The following is a 19,875-nucleotide window of genomic DNA, read 5'->3' on the forward strand; positions in this document are numbered from 1 at the left end:
ATGCTAAGCATGCATGCACATTACTAAAAAAATGTGCAGTACTAAAAAAATACAAAAAACAAGATGATTGTGCCTATGGCACTGCCAAGAGAATTGGTTCAGGGGTGTGGCAGGCCAGGTTACTACCTATTCAGCTGAACCGGTCTGAACCGGTAGGAACCCATCTCTGGGACAGACGCCTCCTGCAGCATGCTGACACCAAAATGGGGCACAGGGGCCCCCCTCTGCCTCGTTTTTGACCTCCCCAGCCTCCAGAAGCACTCTGCTAAAAGCTGACTGCATGGAGCCATCCCAAGCCCGTATTTGGCTGGCAGAGTGCTGCAGGAGGGCGTGAAGGCCGAAAACAGGCTGCGGGGCCCCCACATGTCGCCTGTTTTGGTTGACAGAAGCATCGTGGGCTGATCCTTTGGTATTTCCAGGCTGGCCCTATGGGTCAGATTTAAGCACCGGGCCTTCAGTTTGACACCCCTGCTGTAGGACATATTGAATGGACAACATTAAAGAAGGAGATCTTTGCATTCTTTTCCAATCCTCCTCCTTTTATTCCTAAGTATGTGCGCCTGTGTATTTCATTTCTCACTCAACAATGGGGAGTAATGTTTTTGTTCCTTTGCTTATATACTTTAAAGCCATTCTGTAATGTTCATATTTCCTCAGCACTCAAACAAACCTCTTCTAAATGGCTCATCAGATCCTGATATGGACCTGTCATAAATCACACCCCCACCCAAAAAACTTCAGTCGAATTTCCATCAGGGAACCATTGATTGTTCCAAAATGTGGTTAGCATAATGGAGCGATGTTAAACAAAACCAGATGTCATCCCGTAGCCAAAGGAATAGCCAAAGGAACTTGTGATTTAACAGAGGCACTATCGGTGGATTAAAGTACAATCGGCGTGCAACTGGTTGGCATTTTTTAAAAAAAGTGATCCATAGTGGCGTCTACACAAGCCGATTCCCTTTCTGCTTTTATTGGAAGAATTGGTTTTAATCTTGCATTTTTCTTACTTGTGTTTTGGGAAATGGTTTGGATGGTCTTTTTCCTGCAGAAAACACTTACAGGCTTCAGAAGCCATGGGTGCTCCCTCACTGAAGGTTTTCAAGAAGAGATTGTCCAGAATGGTGTAGGGCAGGGGTGTCAAACATGATTTCTTCGAGGGCTGAAAGTTCTCTTCCATGGGCCGAGTGGGGGCGAGAGGGTGGGGAGATGGGATGGATGTGCCCTGCAGCATGCTGCCGGCCAAAATGGGGCATGGGGTGATGCACATGGCCCCCTCTGCCCCATTCTGGGCCTCTCTAGCCTCCAGCAGCACTCTGCTGGCCAAAAACAGGCTGCATGGAGGCCCCCCATGTGGCCCATTTTGGCCGGCAGCATGCTGCACGAGGCCGGGGAGGCCGAAAACGGGCTGCAGGGGGGGCTGTACATGGTCCGTTTTGGCCAACAGAGGCACTGCAGGCCAGTCCTTCGATATTTCCAGGCCTTGAGTTTGATACCCCTGGTATAAGGTCTCCTGTATGAGCAAGGGATTGGATTAGAAGACCTCGAAGGTCCCTTCCAACTCTGTTATTTTGTCATCAGTGTGACATGATCCAATATAGTTCCTGTCCATCACAACTCCATGAAAAACCAAAAATAGTTTACTTGGAAATAGGTGACATTCCATATTTATTGAAGAGAAACCTATATAATTCCTAGCCTTGTGGAAAACTGTACCCTATTCTATAATTAGATATTCCTTATTGTAGAAAAGAATGACATACTCTCCCCATGTGACTAGCTCTCTGAGTGTCTTGTTCCTTTCACTTGCCTTTTCCATCCCTTCATCCATGTTTATTTCTTAAACCTCTGCATTCAGAATAACACAATACCAGGGTTGGAAGGGCTCCCACCTTGGAGCAGACGTGGGTTGCTCCTGGTTCAGCCTGGTTCAGCCCGGTTCGGGCGAACCGGTAGTAGCGTTGGCGGGAGGCACCGCCTACCTGCATGTGCAGAAGCATCAAGTGCATGCAGGAGCACGCCTGAACGGGTAGTAAAAAAAATTGGCAATCCACCACTGCCTTGGTTGTCTTCTAAGATCCTGGTAACTCCCTGCTCAAAGTGGAAACCCTATAACATTTCAGACAAATGGTTGTCCAATCTCTTTTTTAAAAACCTCCAGGGTTGGAGCACTTACAACTTCTATAGGCAAGCTGTTCCACTGGTTGATTGTTCTAACTGTCAGAAAATTCCACCTTAGTTCTAGGTTCTTTCTTTCCCTGTTTAGTTTCCATCCCTTGCTTCTTATCCTGCCTTTCAGGAGCTTTGGAAAATAGGTTGATCCCCTCTTCTTTGTGGCAACCCCTCAAATATTGGAACAATGCTATCATGTCACCCCCTAGTCCTTCTTTTCAGTAGACTAGATGTACCCCAGTTCCTGTAACAGTTCTTGGTGCGTTTTAGCCTGCAGCCCCCTAATAATCTTTGTTGCCCTTCTCTTTCTATGACAGGGGTGTCAAACTGACGGACTGTCAGGCCTGCAGCCGGTTCCTTTTAGGATCTTTGGCCTGCCACACTCTCTCTTATTTTACTATGCTGTTTCATTAGTGGGGAATTGGGAGGGGGAATATTAAGGAGTAGAATGTGGTGTTGTCAAAATAAAATTCCTTTCTAGAAACCAAGGTCATCTTTTGCTCTCTACACCTTTGAGACTGACCGGAACTGGAACTTGTGGGTGTGGGGGCAAGATCATGAACTTTCAACTGGGTGGGAAAATTGAGGAAGCTTTCATGTTCGGGTTTTCACAGATGTGCCAACATGTCTCTCTTAATAAATTGGACCTTTGAGGAATATTTTGCCTTGGACTCTGATTTAATTTTGGATGATAATTGGAACTCTGACATGGACATGCTGGCCATGTCCACCCCCGGTTTAGTGAAAGGGGGAAAAGTCCTGATATGTCCCGTGATGCTGCTGTGATAATGTGAATTTGACACTCCTGTTCTAGGGTCTCAACATACATTTTATACTGTGGCAACCAAATTTAAGTCAACAAAGCAGTCATAATTTTATCTGTAATTCTGTGTACTTTTGTAATGCAACCTTGGGGAAATATATAGGGCCAATTTTCAGTGAAATGTTTGGGCAACGTGAAATCTGCAGGCTATTAAAGCCCTGATCTGCACATCCGATTGGCTCAGCCTGAGTTGGTCAAGTCAGTTCGGAAGAGACTTGCCACGTCCTCTGCGCATCCTAAGACTTTGCTTTGCACACTATTTTCTTCTTTCTTTTAAGCATCTTCTTCCAGTCACATCTTTTCTCTTCGTTTAGCTTTCCAGGCTCCCTTCCTAATTGCCTTCTTCATCTGGAAAATGGAAAGTGGATGATATATCTATTCCTTAATGGAGTGAAGGTGGCCTTCTCATTAGGGAAGATTAACTCATAGGTCATATTATGTTAAATTGATTAAAGGAGGTACTGGCTGTGTGGATAATAATGTGAGAGCAATAAAGGGATGGGAAGGGAGCTGTTTTCAATGTGAGTTTTCACTCTCCTGCACCTTCCAACTCGTTCATTTATAGATCCTGCTGCCTTTCAGGAGCTGGGGAGAAAGGCAGAGAGAGGGTTGTTAGGTCTACATAATGACAAGCTATTAAGGATACAGGCAGTGATCCAACTTAAAATGTTAATGCTTGTTGAAGGTGGGGTCCCATTTATTAATTACAGGACACACTACGCAATTGCTTGCTATCGACTGAGATCATTTCAGGTGGTCTTAAGACAGAAAACCAGGTATTGTCCCACTGTCTCCATGGATGGCCAGAGCTTTTATCCCCAAGATGCTTTTTCAAGAGGCACCTGGATTTTCTTGTTTTTCTTTGAAGATGTTTTGCTTCTCATCCAACATGCTCTTTCAGCTCTGACTGGATAGTGGGGAATGGAAGTCCTTGCAGACAGCTGGTCATTTGCATTCTTTTATGGGGTCATTGAAGCCACTTGGAGATTTAACTGCATCATCAGGGTCTGAGGAGTACAAATGGTTCCTATAGTCTCATTTTTTTCTGGAAATCTGTTCCTACTGCCACACCATTTGAAAGTTGTTCATTCCAAATTGTATAGCTAAAAGTCTGTAGAAGTTCTCAGTCATCCAGGTCATTGTTGTCCCAAAGGTGCTTTTATCTTTCTTTCTTTCTTTCTTTCTTTCTTTCTTTCTTTCTTTCTTTCTTTCTTTCTTTCTTTCTTTCTTAAAAAAGTTTTTTATTAGATTAACATTAAACACATTGTACATAGTGCGACGTTTCTGGCATAAAAGTTTCCACATGGTGATTGGATCTTACAACGGTTACACTTTATATCCATTACATAGGTATGTATAGTCAGTCAGATTACCTGTCCATTGATCCTTTCTTTTATATAATTACTAACCATACAAATACATATCCAATTGCTACTTATCACACCTTCTTAATGCCATATTTTCCAATTCTTAACTTCTCTGTGTTTTTCTGTCCCGGCCTTTTTCCCTCATTTCTAACCATCGATACAATTTGTCCCAGATTTTGTGATATTCTATCTCATCCTTGCTGTTGAGCTCTAGAGTCAGTCTGTCCATTTCGGCGGACATCGGTATCTTATTTATTATTTCTTGTTCTGAGGGAGTCTCTTTATTTTTCCATTTTTGTGCAAAATCCAATCTTGCCGCCATTAAAATATGCAGCATTAAATATAGTCCACCACAAAGGTGCTTTTTTCAAGAGGCAACTGGACTTCCTTGCTTTTCCTTGAAGACATTTTGCTTCTCAGCCAAGAAGCTTCTTCAGCTCTGACTGGATGGTGGGGAATGGAAAGATTTATATTCCTTGCAGACCGCTGGTCATTTGCATCTTTGCAAATGTTTTATTTGTGATGCAATATGTTGCTTTTAAGTGTACAGGTTGGTGCATGGTTTATGTGTCTCAAGGTGGCTGCTTTTCTATGGGCAGGCCAGGTTGGTGCAAGGCAGCTTTGCCAGATTTTGTGTGTTTCTGTGTGATACCTGATTGTTTAGGTAATTGTGAGGTGGTTGCTGGTTCTGTGAGCTTCCTGGCACCGTCCTTTATAATTTCCCACAATGCCTTGATGGCTTTTATTCCAGTGGCTTTGTCTTTCCTGTTCTTAGGGTTAGGGAAAAAAACTGGTTTCATCTGCAGTCTTTTGAAGCCTTCTTGATTTTAATTGTCAATTTATTCATTCCTGCACATTCTAATATATATTCATTTTCATATCTTTGTTCCACTGTTGTGCAAACACAATTCCAGCAGATGTTAACATGTGTAAATTAAATGTGTACTGTATTCCCTGTGAAATACAAGTAGTAAGTAGTAAGCTACCTACTTGTGTAAGTAGCTTTTTTATTGTTTTGTGTACTTATTTTAATCTTATTTAAGTAGTAAGTGCACAAAATAATAAATTTCCTTTTTTATATCTTCTTTTTGTAGATCATCCATTGGGGCAAAGAATTCAGTGATATTGTCTTGGTCACTCCCATCCGGTCACATGACTGCCAAGCCACTCCCACCTGGTCACATGACTGCCAAGCCACTCCTACCCGGTCACATGGCCAGCAAGCCACTCCCACTCAGTCACATGGCCAGCAAGCCACTCCCACAAAGCAGGCCACACCTACAGAAGAGGTTCCAAAAATTTTTGAAACCATTGGTGTGGAACCTTCTTGGAACTGCTTAAAGGACTGTGTTGTAGACTGGAGATAAATGATGTCATATTCCTCCCCCTCTGCTGAGAGAAGGCTGTTCAATTTTGACATAGATGGTCTCTTTGACCCCCTCTTTAAAATCAGCGGTCCTCTCTGTTCAAAATGTGGACTTTGCTTTCTTCAAAACATCATCTATCTCTTTGGTGGACAGAAACAAGCCAGAAAACTGGGAAAAATATTCCCAAGGACCATCTTCGGCATAAAATGACGTTTCATTGTACCCTTGTGAATTAAGAGGATAAAAATGAAACTCAATTATGTATGAAGATGGGGAGGGAGGCGGGAAGGAACTGAGCACATCATTTAAAGGAAATAAAAAAAGAGGAGAAAACTAGAGACTGATTTAAATGCTTCCGATCCCTGCTGAGACTCATTTCCTAAACCAGGATAAGTTGTCTGCCATTCTGTCTGGGTTTTTTTCCCCCCCTCCACCCACTGCCACCTTCTTTCCTTGGCTGTTTTCCAGCTTCTCATTTTGACTACTTCTTTCTCTGGCATTGTTTCAGCTTTTCCTGTAGTTATTGCTTAGGATCGATCCATACATCCCATCTTGGTTTCCCTTGGATTCGAATCCACCCAATTTCGGAGCATTTCAGAAACATTTGGACTTTTTAAAAAAATCTCTCTTTCTGGTTCCTCCATTCGTCCCAGCTGCCAACCCCATGCAAGAAGCCAATGAGTTCAAAGACTTTTTCATTTCGTATATGCCCAGGTTCTGCTCAGAATGAAATTGCCAGACTGTTAGATAGCAAATTTCAGTTGGGCCAAATGAAGATGGAGGAGGAGGAGATGCCTGAAATACTTTGAGGAGAAACTCTGCAAAGGAAGATGGGTTATTAAAGTTAAGTCAAGTACATTGAAAATTCATGAACACTTCTGTTGTGGCCTGCCAATGACCTGCTGAGCAGACACAGACAGTGAGGAGGTTGGGGAGGAATATGGGCCAGTCCTGGAGTCTGGAGAAGGCTCTGACGAGGGCTCTGCATCAGAGACAGAGATGGGCCAGGGCCATCCAACAGTTATTAGCTGCCTTCATAGTCAGATATCAGTGGGGCAGAAGAACAGCTGGAGCCTGTTCCTGATGTGCGCTTGTGCAGAGCTCGCAGGAGAAGGGAACAGCTAAGGAACAAGGGTTGACTCGGGAGTAAAGCCACAGGTGGATGGTGAATGGGCCCTCCTATAGGGAATAAATAGGAGAAAAAGGGGAGTGGAGTTTGCAGGAGACAATTAGTTCAATTCATTAGGGTGAAGATCTGTTTCTGACTTCTTGCCAAGTACAACGTTGCGTTTTAAAGATATTGGCCTGGCAGCTCTCCAAGCCAGATAAGGTCTGTGATTGTAAATTCACCTTTGAAAGACTTTGCTGGATATGAATGAGAGGAATTCACAGTAACTTAATAAAAAGGGGTTTTGTCAGGACAAGGCGTCTGCTTCGTGATTTGGGGAAGCCTATGTCAGAACAACTTCTTAGTTGTATAGCAGGGACTTCTCATTGTCTTCCTCTCACTTGAAATAGTAGCCATCTCAGCAAGATGTTATGATGGGATTCTAAGAACCAGCGGGCAGAAGATAGTAAGACGTCCCACCAATGGGAGTGCAGATTTCCTCTCAAAGCACAAGGTGATGCTATTTCTAAAGGGTCAGTCACTGGGCTGAGATCAGTGACGTGCGGTGAAGTTTATGGCTGGTGAGGCTGGCGACGTCATCAAATTATCATCATGAAAGGAGGACTGTGACAACTTTGATCTTTGCAAGCATGCAAGCAAAATACCCCAGGATCACGGTGGTGGGGACAGCAACTCCTTTCGCTGCGCTGCAGAGAAGAGCCACAGGAAGGAGGAGAATGGGACCACATGTGCAGGAGGCAGCCCTTCATGTTGGCTCAGGAAGGAGGGGAATGGGACCATGTGTGCAGGAGGCTCCTCAGCGCCAGCCTCAGTTCAGCGTGAGCCGTAATCCCCTTCCCCTGCACACATTCCCCTCCTTCCTGTGGCTCTTCTCCGCAGCGCAGCGGAAGGAGTTGCTGTCCCTGCCACTGTGATCCTGGGGCATTTTGCTTGCACGTGCAAGAAAGAGATGAAAGAGAAAAGGGGAGAATTTTCTTTTCTTTTCATGATGAGAGCTGTGAGGCTCTGCCTCCCCTGCCCCCCCCGACTGCACGTCACTGGCTGAGATGGCACTTCCTAATCCAAATCAAACAGGATTGGCCCAAGGAGAGGTCAGAGTCATACAATCTCAGCAGTGGTGGGATGCTGCCGGTTTAACAACCAGTTTGGTGAGCCCGCTCTTTGCATGCCTAAAGCGTTTGTGCGCAGTACTGAAAATGGAGCATTTAGAAGCTCAGCTGCTTACCTTCCAAGTCAGCAATGGTAAGTAGCACAATGAGGGGAGGAAATCGGCTGTGCCATGCAATTGAGATGAGCTAGAATGCAGGAAATAAAGGACAGGATAGGGCAGGAGCGGGTGGGTGGGGCCAACTGATGGTCGGCGCTACCCATTTGCCTGAACCAGTCTGAACTGGCTGAATACCACCTCTGAACCTCAGTGACACAGTGATAGAACTGAAATGGGGGTCATGTCACCTAAGTGCCATCATCTGGAAGAACTTCACAAGCTCCTTCTCAAGCAGCGTTGACTCTACAGTACTGATTCTGAAATAGGGCAGGCTTTCCACCTGGCAAAAAAGACAATTCCTCCTGTTGAAAAAGCCACATTAGATAAGTGGCCTCCAGCCTTTTGGGCACCATGGAGTGGTTCTGTGGAGAGAGATTTTTCTGTGGAGTGGGTGTGGTTTCATGTGCTGCCTGAATCCCATGGATGGGGCTTTGCTTTGTGCGACATGGTTTCTGACCTGCCGCGGACCTGTGCCACTCCAGACTGGGGGTTTGGGACCCCTGTCCTAGAAGATGATCCTCTAGATGTTAACGTTAATATTTCTATTGCATCTTTATTTGATGGTGACTAAATCCTCCCTGCACACAACACAAAGAATGCAACTTGTGTTGGCCCAGCGTCTGGACTCAGATGCTGAGTCTGAACCTGTGGAATATCAGCCTCAGGAAGGACAAAACCAGATATTACCTGAGATTGATCAACCATAAGCATCATGTGAGCATCTCGACCTGCCAGGTGAGGATGACATAAGGCGTCCCAGCCTCCATTCCAGATGAGTAGGAAGTAGAGCCAAACAGCGGAAATCTATTTGGTTACTTGCCAAGCAATAGAGTAAACATTCTGATTAGTGACAGCTGGTTTCAGCCTGTTTAAAAAAAATACTCACTTTACCTCTGTTCTCTTTCCTGGAAATAACATCTGCCTCATGTGTTTTCATGCATGCAGTTCTACTTTTGAACCTTAAACCCTTGGATGGGATGACAACTTTGACCTGGTTCTTGAAACTTGGACCAACTGAGGACAATTCTGCTACATAGTCTAGTACATTGTTGTACCTTATGATTTTTGACAAATACATCTTGTCTTTTTATGTACACTGAGAGCATATGGACCAAAGACAAATTCCTGTGTGCCCAATCACACTTGGCCAATAAAGAATTCAATTCAATTCAATTCAATTCTATCCTATCCTATCCTATCCTATCCTATCCTATCCTATCCTATCCTATCCTATCCTATTCTATTCTATTCTATTCCTCTTTGAAAACAAACACTGCAGAAAATATAGAATTGGAAGAGATCTTGAAATACAGAATTGGAGGCGACCTTGGAGTCTTCTAGTCCAACCCCCTGCTCAAGCAAGAGACCCTATATTTTTTTACACAAATGGTTGTCCAATCTCTTCTTAAATACCTTCAGTGATGGAGCACCTACAACGTCTGAATGAAAGCTGTTCCACTGATTAATTGAATTGTGCTGACAGGAAATATCTCCTTATTTATGGGTTGGATCTCTCCTTGATTGGTTTCCACTCATTGCTTCTTGTCTGCCTTCTAGTGTTTTTGGAGACTAGGTTGGCCCCTCTTTTTTGTGGCACTTTCTTAGACATTGGAAAGTAGCTATCATGTCCCCTCTAGTCCTTATTTTAAACTAGTCTGACCCCTTTAAATATATGGTAACTTTATTTAAAATATTCAGGTGCTTTGAAGAATAGCACTTTCATTGTGGCAGCTCCTTCGATATTGGAAGATACCTATACATTTATGGAAAAGATATCTCAGCCAGTATTATCAATTTTATGGTACCCAACAACTGACTTCCACCATTGCCTTCTGGAGACTACAAATAGTTTTGGCCAGAAGGGAACCAAGGCAGTCCTAATGCTCCAACACTGGAAGTTTTTAAGAAGAGATTGTCTGAAGTGGTGTAGGGTTTCTTGCCTAAGCAGGGAATTGGACTACAAGACCTCCAAGGTCCCTTCCAACTCTGTTGTTCTGTTATTAAGCCAGAAAGGTTAATAGAAGGAGGGAAAATTTCCCGAATAACAGTGAAAAAGTGAAACAAGAGGCAGAGACTGGTTTGAAAATCAACTGATCTGCTTCCCCTGGCAGGCTCTGCAGTGCATCATGCAAAACAGAACACCCTTAATTTAGGTTTTAATAGCTGCAACCCTCTGGTGGGCTGAGAGAAGGATATTAATTCTGCCACAGTATTGGATTAGAGTGGAAGCAGTGGCAATTTGTTTTACCTGTTGCATTGATTTAGCTCCAGCAGATAATGGCCTGACATGAAACAGTGGAAATGAAATCCCTGCGTGGAGCCTTCGGTGTGCTCTGGAGGAAGCTCCAATAGGTTCCTTCGAAAGGACTGCATTTCTTAGTGGTGTAGCACATGCTTTCTGAAACGAGGAAAATAGATGCAGGATGACGGTGACTGATGATGGAAGCAACCAAAAAGATTGTAGCTAGGGCGTACCTGGTAAGGAAGTTAAAAGAGTATCTGTGTTATTTAATTTGAGATTGACTCACTGAAGAGGAGCACGGGCGTCCTTCACAAAACCAATCTCCAGTTGATATGATACCAAACATTACAAAGCTGCTTCCATCAATGGTAAGTTCAGACATGGCAAATGATTTCCCTGCAGCATTTTGGTTGCACAAGCGGGGGATTTCTGCATAAAGTGGACTTGCAATTCCTCTGACTGGTTAGCCTTCAGTTGTTGGTTAAAAATGCAGGTAGTTGTGGCCAGCTAAACCTGCTCTTTTGTCATTGCTTCCAGTAGATCCAAACACCTTCCTATTCAGGTAGTGGATTTATGTAGGCATGCAGTAGTACTATATCTAAAAAGTGCTATATCTAAAAAGGGACATGCTGGCTCAGTGGCTAAGACGCTGAGCTTGTCAATCAGAAAGGCCAGCAGTTCAGCAGTTCAAATCCCTGGCACTGCGTAACGGAGTGAGTTCCCATTACTTGTCCCAGCTACTGCTACCTTAGCAGTTTGAAAGCATGTAAAAATGCAAGTAGAAAAATAGGAACCAGCTTGGTGGGAAGGTAACAATGTTCTGTGCACCTTTGGCATTTAATCATGCTGGCCACGTGACCACGGAGATGTCTTCAGACAGCGCTGGCTCTTTGGCTTTGAAACGGAGATGAGCATCGCCCTCTAGAGTTGGGAACGACTAGTACATATGTGCGAGGGTAACCTTTACCTTTAGTGCTATATCTAAAAAGTCCACTTAAGAGGCAGTATGTAAATAAGTAAGATATCCACACACGAAGCTTCCCTAACCTGCTCTTGAGTTGCCATAGGAAAGGGGGATGGGGAATCGAGGCTCACAGTTGCATTGAGGAATTTGCACCTCAGTCAAAACAAAGCACATCCTCGCCAAAGTCAAGGCCATCACCACAGAATCCGGTAACGGCTATAGGGAGTGACTTCTATGACCGGTGAAATTGCTTTGTTGGGGAATGTGACTGATGAGACACCTTGGGTGGAGGGGGAAACAGGGACAAAGGCAAGGTATGAACTGAGTGGGGTCAGAGCTTCTCTAGGTCTGTGCTGACATGACTCTCCTAATAAGCAACTGGATTTTTCTTCAAAACTGGCTTGAGGCTCTTGCTTTGATTAGGGCATCAGTTGGAACCCCAACATAAGGCTGATCTGGGAAGCTAAGCTGGTTATTCCTTGGATGAGGATGCATCCACAGTTGTAGGCTAGATTAGAAATTCAGAAAGAACCCCAGAAGAAATGAACGTCAAACCACTTCTGTATCATGACAAGAATCCCAGAAGAAAAGGCGTCAAGCTTTGAACTACTGTACCTATTGTTGTCCGCCAGCAGAGCTGGCAGCAGATTCGGACAGTGAGGAAGTTGGGGAGCAACATGGGCCAGTCCTGGAGTCTGGGGAAGGCTCTGATGAGGGCTCTGTGTCGGGGGCAGAGATGGGCCCAGAGCCATCTGACAGTTATCAGCTGCCTTCAGAGTCAGATATCAGTGGGGCAGAAGAACAGCTGGAGCCTGTTCCCAGTGTGCGCATGTGCAGAGTTGCCAGATGAAGGGAACAGCTAAAGAACGGGGGTCAACCTGGGAGTAAAGCCACAGGTGGACAATGAATGGCCCCTCCCATAAGGATTAAAAGATGAGAGAAAGGGGAGTGGAGTTTGCAGGAGACAATTAGTTAACTCCTTCATTCTTGCCAAGTATTGCAGTGTCTGAAAGATATTGGCCTGGCCACTCTCCAAGCCTGATAAAGGTCAGTAATTGTGAACTATCTTGAAAGACTGTGGGAGAGGAAAGATTTTGCTGGAGTGGAATTCACTGTAAATTAAATGAAAGGGTTTTATTGGGGCCAGGACTCAGCTTTGTCCTGCTGGGGAAGCCTAGGTCAGAACATTACCCTGACAGCAATGGACGACCCTGAATAGAATTTGCACCTCGCACGGCGTCTGCTGGGACTCACTGCAAAAATGGGACATGGTATCCTCTCCTCAGTGTTACTGTGAGGTCCCACATGAAATTGTACATTAGGCTGTAACCTGAGGAGGACATCTACTGGTCCAATATCTGATTTTTTAAAATATAAATGACGCTCCGTTTCAAGGATTAGGCTCACCTTGCTTGATTATTATAAGGATGGGGATTTTAACTCCTCGTTGTATGTCACCTTTTGTGTCACTTGGGAATTAGGCGCCAAGTAAATAAACCTTCCTCTTGTATCATGGGGATAATAATGAGGGTAGATGAGGATTGATGATGATGATGATGATGACGACGACAATTATATTTTCTAATGCTTTGATTACAATTGAATTATGTTTGTTATGGATGTCTTAACCAGCTGCATGTTGTCTTGAACTGCCATCTTTGTGATTCAGTAGCATATAAAGAGAAAAAAAAACCACCAATAAAATGTGACATTCGTTTGAATACTTCTGAAAAATGCTGTATAAATCATTTGATAATATAAATGAACTAGCTGATAACCCAGTGTTGCCCGGGTATTTATTTAACCTAATCATGTATTAGGCAGGAAAAGCCCTGATTTCAGCGACAATTAAATTGGTTACAATGTTTTCCCTGTGCCCCTAGAAGCATCAAGAAAAGTGATACTACCTTAATTTCTAATATTGGATTTTCCCCCTTACCAGAGGGAGCCCCCTTGTGGAGTACTGTGAAGCTGTTACCATGGCAACTCCACTCCGCTGTACAGTAGAAGCCATTTTACGCAATACATTAGAAGCCATTGTAAGGCACAACAAGCTCTATCTTAACAGAACACCCCCCCCCCCCAAAGGGGTGTCTTATCCCCACAGTATTTGTTTCCAGAGAGTAAGTAATTTGGGTACCGAGTTTGGTTGAAATTGCATTCCAGAGTTATGCTGGAACACACACACACACACATACACACACACACACACAGCCATTGTACAGTATATATAACTTGCTACAAACTACAATCCTTGCCCTTCCATTCTTCTTTCCCTCCCCTCAAGCACTTCTATTTTAGTGGAAAAGGCCTGACTTCAAACGGTTTTTCCAAAGGTGATTTGCATTGCAAATTTCATGGCTTCCTGACCAATGTCAGCCATGGGACTGGTGCAAAACTCTGCAAGGAAGGAAGGGAGTACTTATTGAGTGCAATGTAACAATGAACCGGGAGGGGGATTCCTATGTCTGAATTAGAATTAAGGGTTTGATCTCCAAGGTCCCTTCCAACTCTGTTATTCTATGTTTATTCTTCTGACTTTTTGTTGTTGTTCACAAGATGGTATCCTTCTTCATTTTGCTTCGTCTGGAATTGCACTCTGAATATAGATCCAGGACTCAATATGTGAGAATCATCCGTTACTCCACTGTACTCTTAGCCTCTGTACTCTTAGCCTTTTAACCTTCCCCGCAATCTTCAAAGCAAAGTTTTTCAACCTGAAAACTTACCACATTTATGACTATGGAGATTCTCAGACATCCAGGTCATAGGTTGTCCCAAAGGTGCTTTTTCAAGAGGCAACTGGACTTTCTTGGTTTTCTTTGAAGATGTTTTGCTTCTCATCCAAGAAGCTTCTTCAGCTGAAGGGAAGAGCTGGAGGGCTGAAGAAGTCTCTTGGATGAGAAGCAAAATGTCTTCAAAGCAAAACAAGGAAGTCCAGTTGCCTCTTGAAAAAAAGCACCTTTGAGATGATCACATTTATATGCTTCTTCTCCAGGACTTCATTGGAGGAATTCCTTGTGATATTTTTTCAGAGTGAAATAGGAGGGAAAAAAAGCCAAGGTGGCATCAACTCATGGATAGTGCTGGAGGCAAGATGGTTGATTTGGGCTAAGGAATAGCTATCAAAATGCCTTAGGTGTTGTGTGAGAGAGAGAAAGAAGGAGGGAGGGAGGGAGGAAGGGAGAGAGAGAGAGAGAGAGAGAGAGAGAGAGAGAATCTGAAGGAGGAAGTAAGAATATTTCCTGCCTTGTTACTGAAGGAAGCTCTGCATTAGTAGATACTTACCCTGCTAAAATGACTACATTGAATGTCAGACAATTCAGGCAGAATGGGTACCCAAAAGCATTTGTTACAAGATGCTTGTGCAAAATGGAAAGGAGAGAAAGGAAAAAAGAAGATATGATACACCCTGTTATACATCAAAAATATTTCAATAGCACTCAGCTTCTGAAATCTGCAAGTGGGCATAGGATATTGCTCAGAGGCTACCACAGGAGGACAAATTATGCATTGGGAAGATCGCTTGGAGGTGGGAGATACTTCCAATGTAATCTACCAGATCTCTTGCATGGATTGCCCCTGTGACTATGTAGGACAGATGGGGAGGAAGCTAACCAACAGATTGCAAGAACCCAAGGCAGACAGGGAGACTTGAACTCATGGTAAGTGGTAGTCTCACATTACAATGAATAAGGACATACATTCAATTTTACAAATACTGATTGTTGGATGAGCTGGCATAAAAAGATCCTGGGAAGTGATTGAAGCCTGAGAAATGGGCCTCTCATCAGTCAACAGGGCTGCTGATTTACCACCAGCTTATCAAGAACATAGAAGGTGAGGGCTTGGCAGCACAAGAAAATTACAGCTAACAATTTAATATCCACCCATCAACCCCATAATAAACTACAAAAAGCCACACATAATCAGACACCATATCAATTCCGTACACAGTATAGCTCAAAGCACACACTCTTCTAGAGAGAAGTTCTCTGAGAATAGGCTCCAGCATGAGTCCAAATGCTTGGAAGACAAACCCTCTGGTCCCAGTGACCCATCCAGATTGGATCCTGCAACATTATCCCAGGACACGTATATTCACTGTCATTCGTGAAAATAGCTATAGGTTGAAAAAGCTGGATCAGTGCACTGAGAAAGAGGTATTTTACGAGAAGAGTCCTCCACTCCTCTACTCACAATAGAAGTCCCTAGGCCTCCAGGCTAGAAATTCTGGGCTTGGACAATCTGGAACTGCACCGACTGCGGTCTGATCTAAAGCATAGTACACAAAACTGTCTGCTACAAGGTCTTGCCTTCAATGACTTCTTCAGCTTCAACCGCAATAATACATGGGCAAACAATCGATACAAACTCAAGGTAAAGCGCTCCAAACTAGATTGCAAAAAAATGTAACTTCAGCAACAGAGTGGTCAATGCCTGGAATGCTCTACCCGACTCCGTTGTTACAGCCTCAAACCCTCACAGCTTCAATCTCAAAGTGCCTCATTATGACTAGATGTGCTATATAAATATGCTATATAAATGTGGGAAGCTGTTCATTGTTCAGAATATTATGAATTTGCCTTGTTTATTGTCTCCTTTCTGTCTCCAGTTAATCCAGCTATTGATCCAGGAGACATTCCCCAGAAAAGCAGGCACATGTCAGTTCCAAAAATGCTCTTGACCGGGTTACTAACCAAATCCATTTCCTGGGTTCACATAATACGCTGAATTATGATATTTGCCAAATATGGGTAAATTTGCAGCAGACTTAACCATGCCTTGCAGACAAAGGCACAATCCTGTCAGGGAGCTGAGAAAACCTTCTGTCAAACACAACTGAAGTCAACTTCATCACTGGAAGCCTTCAAGAAGAGACTGGACTGCCATCTGTCAGAAATGGTGTAGGGTCTCCTGCTTGGGCATGGGGGTTGGACTGGATGATCTTCAAGGTCCCTTCCAACTCTGTTAATCTCTTAAACAGACCTCACCCCATTCGTAAGAGGTCCGTAAAGGGGGCATGCATAAGCACACCCAGTGTGCCTACCGTCCCTGCCTTACTGTTCCCATTTATCTGTATTTACTTCCTTTGTTCATCTTTATGTTCATACCTACAGTATACTTGTTATCTTGTACATGTTTGACAAACAAATGAACAAATAAAGAACATATCATCTGCAAATGGGAAAGGGTTTATTTTCAATGACTGCCATTTTATAGAATCGGAGAGTACCCTATTTTTTGGACTATAAGACACACCATGATTTTGAAGAGGTACATTTAAAAAAAAGGTTTTGCACTCTGCAAGCTTTCCAAACCCTCTGCACGCCTCATTTTTTTGAGGAGAAAAAGGGCATGCAGAGCTTTGGGAGGCTTGTAGAGTACTCCTGGGGGCTGGGGGGCAAAAATGGGCAAAAACGGCCCATTCTTTGCTCATTTTTGCCCTCCCCAGCCCCCAGGAGCACTCGGGAAGCCTCCTAAAGGTGATGCACACCCATTTTTGCAAAGGAGATGGGGTTTTGGTAGGCCAAAAATGCTGTATTTAGTGTATAAGAAGCACCCAGATTTTTACCCTCTTTTTGGGGGGGGGGAAGATGCATCTTATACTCTGAAAAATACGGTATGTTGTGATAACATTGTATGCTCAACTGCAAATGGCCGCTTTTTCACTCCCTCCCTTCCCTCCTGTTCCTAGCCCCCAAGGTGGAGAAAGATTCAAAAAACCGATTAGGTAGCTTTGGAAAGCAAGGTAGTTGGCAGAGCTGTGACATATGAATTACAACTGGGCGACCTGGCAAAATTCATTATTTGAAGCAGAGATCCAATTTCACTGGGGCTTTGATAAGTGGAGTCCCTACGTTCATGCCTCAAGGTCAAAAATATGTCCTGGTTGAATAAAGAGAGTCTCATGGGCCACAGAGTTGAATTCCTTAATTTCATCATTTTCTTTTCTCTTTATCTGAGAAAAAAAAGTCTGTAAAAGAAAGTGTCATCCTGTTCTAATAGCGTCCCCCTCCCCTTGATCGAGCTCAGTGTTGTTGACGACAAGAAGCTGAACTGTGAAACATCTGGAGAATTTGTTTTGTTTTTGCCGCGTCCAGAACATCATACATTAAAAAGAGAAAATATGATACTTAAAATGAGTCTAATAATTGAAATAAAGAAGGTGTCAGGTTTTCAAGTAACACCACCAACAGAAGTAAAACTTGGAGGCAGATATTTTCCTCAAAGTTCCATTTTATTAGAGATGTCATATTGACACATCTGGGAAAATCCGAATCTGAAAGTTTCCAGGTTTTCCCCACCCAAAGGAAAGTCAAAGTCCCTTCCCCTGCTCCCACATGTCCATCACATGGTCCCAGTCACGCCTCTCTAGGTGCATTAAATTGAATTGTTGAATTGAGTTGTCCCATGGTGAATTGGCCATGTTGCAGCGAGTCGGCTGTGGTTGAGTTGGTCATGCCAAGTTGGCCGTAGCGAGTTGTCCCATCCTGACAAGTAAAATTAAAAGCGAGAAAGAGAGAGAAAGAGAGAGAGATCAACATCCATACCACTCCAACTTTAGAAAGTCTCAACTCTTTCCCAAATCTTACGTTCTCATAGGTCTCTGTTCTACCAAGAGATTATCTGAGATCAGTGACGTGCGGTGAGGTTTATGGCTGGTGAGGCTGGTGACGTCATCAGGAAGGCGGGGAATGGGACCACGTGTGCTGGAGGCTGAGGCTGCCTCAGCCTCCAGCACACGTGATCCCATTCCCCGCCTTCCTGAGCGTGCTCTGCCGGCTCGTGCTCCGCAGTCCCCAACAGCAGCTGCTTTTCAGTGCTTTTCTGAGCGTCTGGCGTTTAGGACATCCAGCTATCTACCTAAATGCCAGACACACAGAAAAGCACTGAAAAGCACTTTGCCTCCAAGCCACTTCATCTTGATGACGTCACCGCAGCTGCTGGGTGCGGCCGGCCGGATGTAGCCAGAGCGATGCCGAGGCGGTCCGGGCGGACGAAAGAGCGAGCGAGGGAGCGATGGAGGATCAGGCAGCCTGATCCTCGGTCGCTCACATGCCGGACTGCCTCGGCGCCACTCTGGCTACCTCCGTCCATCCACGCCCGGGAGCTGCGGAGGCAGAAATGTTGTCGGCGCTCCCGGATGACGAATCCACGAAAGTGACTGGGGAATGACGAGAACCTTCCTGCCTCTGCTGGACTTTGCACGCTCCTCGCGACTGCCATATACGTCCAGAAGTGGCTTTTGTGGCTAGTGGGGTTTGGGCTTCCAGCCCAACAGCCCCTGCCACTTCTGGATGTCTAGTGCAGTCGTGAGGAGCGCGCAAAGTACAGCGGAGGCAGGAAGGTTATTGGCGCTTCCGAGAACCCTCCTGCCTCTGCCGGTTGCCCAGCTGGCACCGCCCCGTGTGCGCACCTCCTCCTCCTCCTCCTCCTCCCTCCTCTTCCTCTTCACTCCCCAAAGGCTCTTCTCCTTACTGGAGCTTAGCGGGAGCCGTGTAAAAGGGATGGGAGGAAACATATATTATTATTATATATTATTATTTCATGATGAGAGGTGAGGCTCTGCCTCCCCTGCCTCCCCTGACCGCACATCCCTTTCTGAGATATTATCTTCAAAACAAGAGCTGTGATATTTGCCAAGCCTGATTTTTTACCCAGGGAAGCCTGTTTGAACACCAGTTATTATGTTAGCAAATGAAGTTTACAGAATAACAGAGTTGGAAAGACCTTGGAGGTTTTTTAAATCTTCTAGACCAACCCACTGTTCAAGCAGGAGAACCTGTACCATTTCAGACAAATTGCTGTTCAGTCTCTTCTTAAAAGCTTCCAGTGATGAAGCATCCACAACTTCTGAAAGCAAACTGTTCCACTGGTTAATTGTCCTCACTGTCAGTATTTTTCCCCCTTAGTTCTAGGTTGCTCCTCTCCTTGACAATCCATTGTTGCATGTCCAACAGCATTCATTGTTTCTTATCCTCCCTTCAGGTGCTTTGGAAAATAGTCTGATCACCTCTTCTTTGTGGCATTGTTCTTTTTTTTGCTGCAGGACTGTTATTAAAAAAATATTGCTCAACTTGACCACTTAATGTCATTAACTATGTCTGATATGAATTTCTTTTGCTTGTTTCATTGTAGTTTAAATCCACAATAACACTGGTGATCAGTTTTCATGTTGCAAATGCAACAGTGGCATATGATGGGTCGTTGCATAACCAGCCAGATGTTCAGAGCAAATTTGGCATTTTTATCCACCTTTCGAGTCCTTCTCATGGACCTGGGATATGCACATGTTGATGCTTGATGGTGTTATAGATGTTGTTACAAGTGTCAGGGCTCCAAGTAATAACTCCACAGAAAGTAGATCTCCGAGGCAGACAAGTTCCTCAAAAACAATTTTATGGGAGGTATCGTATTGGTGCAAGCTGGTGAAAACTGACTTTGAAAGTTCCCACGGTTTTCACCTGATTAAAAAGTGAAAGCTCTTCCTTTCCCCAAACATTGTCCAATCAAAGGGCTGGCTGGTTGCCTCGATAGTGT

Source organism: Natrix helvetica, assembly GCF_964273705.1.
Source record: "Natrix helvetica genome assembly, chromosome: 5".
Classification (NCBI taxonomy): domain Eukaryota; kingdom Metazoa; phylum Chordata; class Lepidosauria; order Squamata; family Natricidae; genus Natrix; species Natrix helvetica.